The sequence below is a fragment of the Poromitra crassiceps genome, assembly GCF_964638095.1.
Source record: "Poromitra crassiceps genome assembly, chromosome: 16".
Lineage (NCBI taxonomy): Eukaryota > Metazoa > Chordata > Actinopteri > Beryciformes > Melamphaidae > Poromitra > Poromitra crassiceps.
This window is the reverse complement of record NC_139645.1, coordinates 17224783-17228603: the sequence shown is the minus strand read 5'-3', so window position 1 is coordinate 17228603 and position 3821 is coordinate 17224783.

Genomic DNA, 3821 nt, shown 5'->3' with positions numbered 1-3821 from the left:
GGCATGGAAATGGAGGAGGGGCCTCCTCTTCCTCAGCTGGCAGGCATGGAAATGGAAGAGGGGCCTCCTCTTCCTCAGCTGGCAGGCATGGAAATGGAAGAGGGGCCTCCTCTTCCTCAGCTGGCAGGCATGGAAATGGAGGAGGGGCCTCCTCTTCCTCAGCTGGCAGGCATGGAAATGGAGGAGGGGCCTCCTCTTCCTCAGCTGACAGGCATGGAAATGGAGGAGGGGCCTCCTCTTCCTCAGCTGGCAGGCATGGAAATGGAGGAGGGGCCTCCTCTTCCTCAGCTGGCAGGCATGGAAATGGAAGAGGGGTCTCCTCTTCCTCAGCTGGCAGGCATGGAAATGGAGGAGGGGCCTCCTCTTCCTCAGCTGGCAGGCATGGAAATGTGGCCCGAGCCCTCAGATGTGTCCGTCATGGCCGCCTTTTCTCACCCGAAATCCCATCAGGGCATTAATCAAACTTGTCTCAAACATCGACTTGGACTCAAGGATGAACTGATTCGATTTTGGTGGTCAAAGGTCAAGTTCAATGTGACCTCTCAAACGCCATTTTCCAGCTTGTTAACGCGATATCTCACGAATGCCTTGACGGAATTTAATCAAACTTGTCTCAAACATCGACTTGGACTCAAGGATGAACTGATTAGATTTTGGTGGTCAAAGGTCAAAGGCCAAGGTCACTGTGACCTCTCTAACGCCATTTTCAAGCTTGTTAGCGCAACATCTCAGAAATGCTTTGACGGAGTTTCATCAAATTTGCCTCAAACATCGACTTGGACTCAAGGATGAACTGATTAGATTTTCGTGGTCAAAGGTCAAGGTCACTGTGACCTCACGAATGCCATTCCCAAGTTCGTTAAAGCGATATCTCAAGAACGGCTTGATGGAATTTCTGACAATTTGGCTCAAACGTAGACTTGGGCGCAAGGATGAATGGATTACATTTTGGTGTTTAAAGGTCAAGGTCACTGTGACCTCACAAACACCATTCCCAAGTTGGTTAACGCAATATCTCAAGAACGGCTTGATAGAATTTCTTCTGATTTGGTTCAAACATCGACTTGGAAGCAAGGATGAACTGATTCCATTTTGGTTATCAAAGGTCAAGGTCACTGACCTCTCGAATGCCATTTTCAGGCTTGTTAACGCGATATCTCAGGAATGTATTGATGGAATTTCTTCGAATTTGCCTCAAGCGTCCACTTGGACTCAAGGATGAACTGGTGGTCAAAGTTCAAGGTCACTGTGACCACACACACCCAATTTCCAAGCTCTGTAACGCAACATCACAGGAACGCCTTGACGGAATTTCTTCCAATTTGCCTCAAATGGCGATTTGGACTCAAGAATGAACTAATGGCGGAGGCATAAGTCCGCGTTGTGGTCGTTCTAGTTCATTTCTACTGTACAGCAGGATTATACACAGGTGGAAAACTGACTGGAGGAGGGCTTTAAGGCTCATTAAGGCTCTGATGCGATTCGCCATGGATGTGCGCATACTTAAAAAATAAAAAACAATAACAGCCGTCCTCGGAGCAGATTCCACGTCTCGAGCAGCACTTCAGCGTCACAACAGAGCGCTTTGCCAGAGGAGGAAATGGGAGCTCTCCGTGAGGAAAACAGAGAGAGAATCAACGTGTTTTTATCTATCCTATTTAAGTAAGAGTAAAAGTATAGGATTCAAAAAAAAAAAAAAAAAAAAAGTACAAACCCTCAAAAAAACTACTAAAGTATTTGTATTGAGTACTTTCAACCTCTGCGTAAAACAGACTATCTCACACTCTATGTACAAGCCCCACACTGGCGGCGGCAGGTGTAGGCTTCTGCAATCAAGGCAATTCACAGATCTTTGCTTATTCTGCTTATTCTTCACTTGAAACGGATGATGACCTCAGCAAAATGCTTATTTGAGTTTTGGAAGCCAGAGGCTTTGAGCAGGAGGAGCAGAGGAACTATAGCTTGTGACCTGCAGCAGAAGGCTGACCAATGGCCACAATTACAGAGGTGGACGAAGGGGTGTGTGCACGGTCCTGGCCGAGCAGGGTGATCGTAGACCCTTTTCACGTGGGCCATTTTGCGTCGAAAAGGCAGGGTTTCCAACTTGCATGATTGGAAGTCGGAAACCCTCATTAGTGTCTTGCTTGCACCTGTGTTTACCCTGCCTTTTCGACACAAAATGACACATGATAACGATAACACTCACCCTGCATCATACCTCCTGTTGCCCTCGTTCTGCTCTCAAAATGGAGCCCTGAACAGTTTCTTTCAACTGTCATCATCCCAGTACCCAAATCCAATAAAATCACCTGCCTCAACGACTACCGCCCCATCACACTCACCTCTGTTGTCATAAAATCATTTGAACGCATCACCCTCTCCCACCTGAAACAACTCACCTCCCCCCTGCTGGACACTCATCAATTTGCATACCGCCCCAACAGATCAGTTGAAGATGCTGTCAACTTAGCCCTGCACAGTTCACTACAACACCTGGACTCACCCAACACCTACATCCGCACCCTTTTCATAGATTTCAGTTCCGCTTTCAACACCATAGACCCGGTCAAACTTTTCCAAAAAATGACAGACATGAACATTCCCCTCTCCCTCTGCTATCTGATCAGAAGCTTCCTGTGGCGGAGGCGTCAGAGGGTCAGGATAGGCAGCCTCCTGTCCTGCCCTCTGACCCTCAGTACTGGTGCCCCCCAGGGCTGTGTATTTTCCCCCTGGCTCTTCTCCATCTACACCAACCTCCTTACATCCCACCACAGCTCAGTTTCATTTTTCAAATATGCAGACGACACCACCATAACTGGAGTCATCACCAACAATAATGAAGATCACTACCGGAACCAAGTGGCCCAAGCGGTCACTTGGTGCCAGGACAACAACCTACAACTCAACACCTCCAAAACCAAAGAACTCATCACAGACTTCTGACGGAATCCACCCCCCAAGACACCCCTCCACATCTCCGGACAACCCATAACCACCACAGTCACTTACAAATTCCTGGGCACCCACATCAGCAACACACTCAAATAGGACAATAACACCGGTCACATAATCAAAAAGGCCAATCAAAGACTTTTTCACCTCCGGCAGCTTAAAAAATTCTTAAGTAAAATCCAATCTGCTCCTCCAGTTCTATACAGCCATACTAGAAAGCATCCTCACCTCATCCATAACCATCTGGTACGGCAACCTGGACAGTAACTCATGCAACAAACTCCCAACGAATAATAAAAAAAGCTTAAAAAATTATAGGTACCCCACTCCCATCACTAGACACTCTACCATAAACGGACAATCACAAGAGCACAAAAAATAGTTTCTGACCCATCTCACCCAGCCAATCACCTGTTCCAACTGTTGCCCTCTGGACGGCGCTACAGATCAATTTCCACCAAAACAACACGATTCAAAAACAGTTTTTTCCCCACTGCCATCAGGTTTCTGAACTCCACTCACCTCTCAAATCTCACTGCATACCTCTCCAGCAATGTATATGTTGAATGTTCTGTATTTATGTTGCCATATGTCTGTCTATGTACTGTAATGTCTCATGCTGACACAATATTCATGTGCTTAACAATTGCTGTACCGAAAGAAAATTCTGCCGACTTGTTGTGCAGTCCTTAATAAACGAATCTGAATCTGAATCTGAATCCACCTCCTTCTCATGTATTTCACTCCCATCAGATTTCAGGGGGATTTCAGGGGCGGCCCTAAACATGCCACATGTGTATGTAATTATCTCTCTCTCTCATGGTGAGAACATGGTTTTGAGCACTGTGAACACCAACAAATGCATGTAG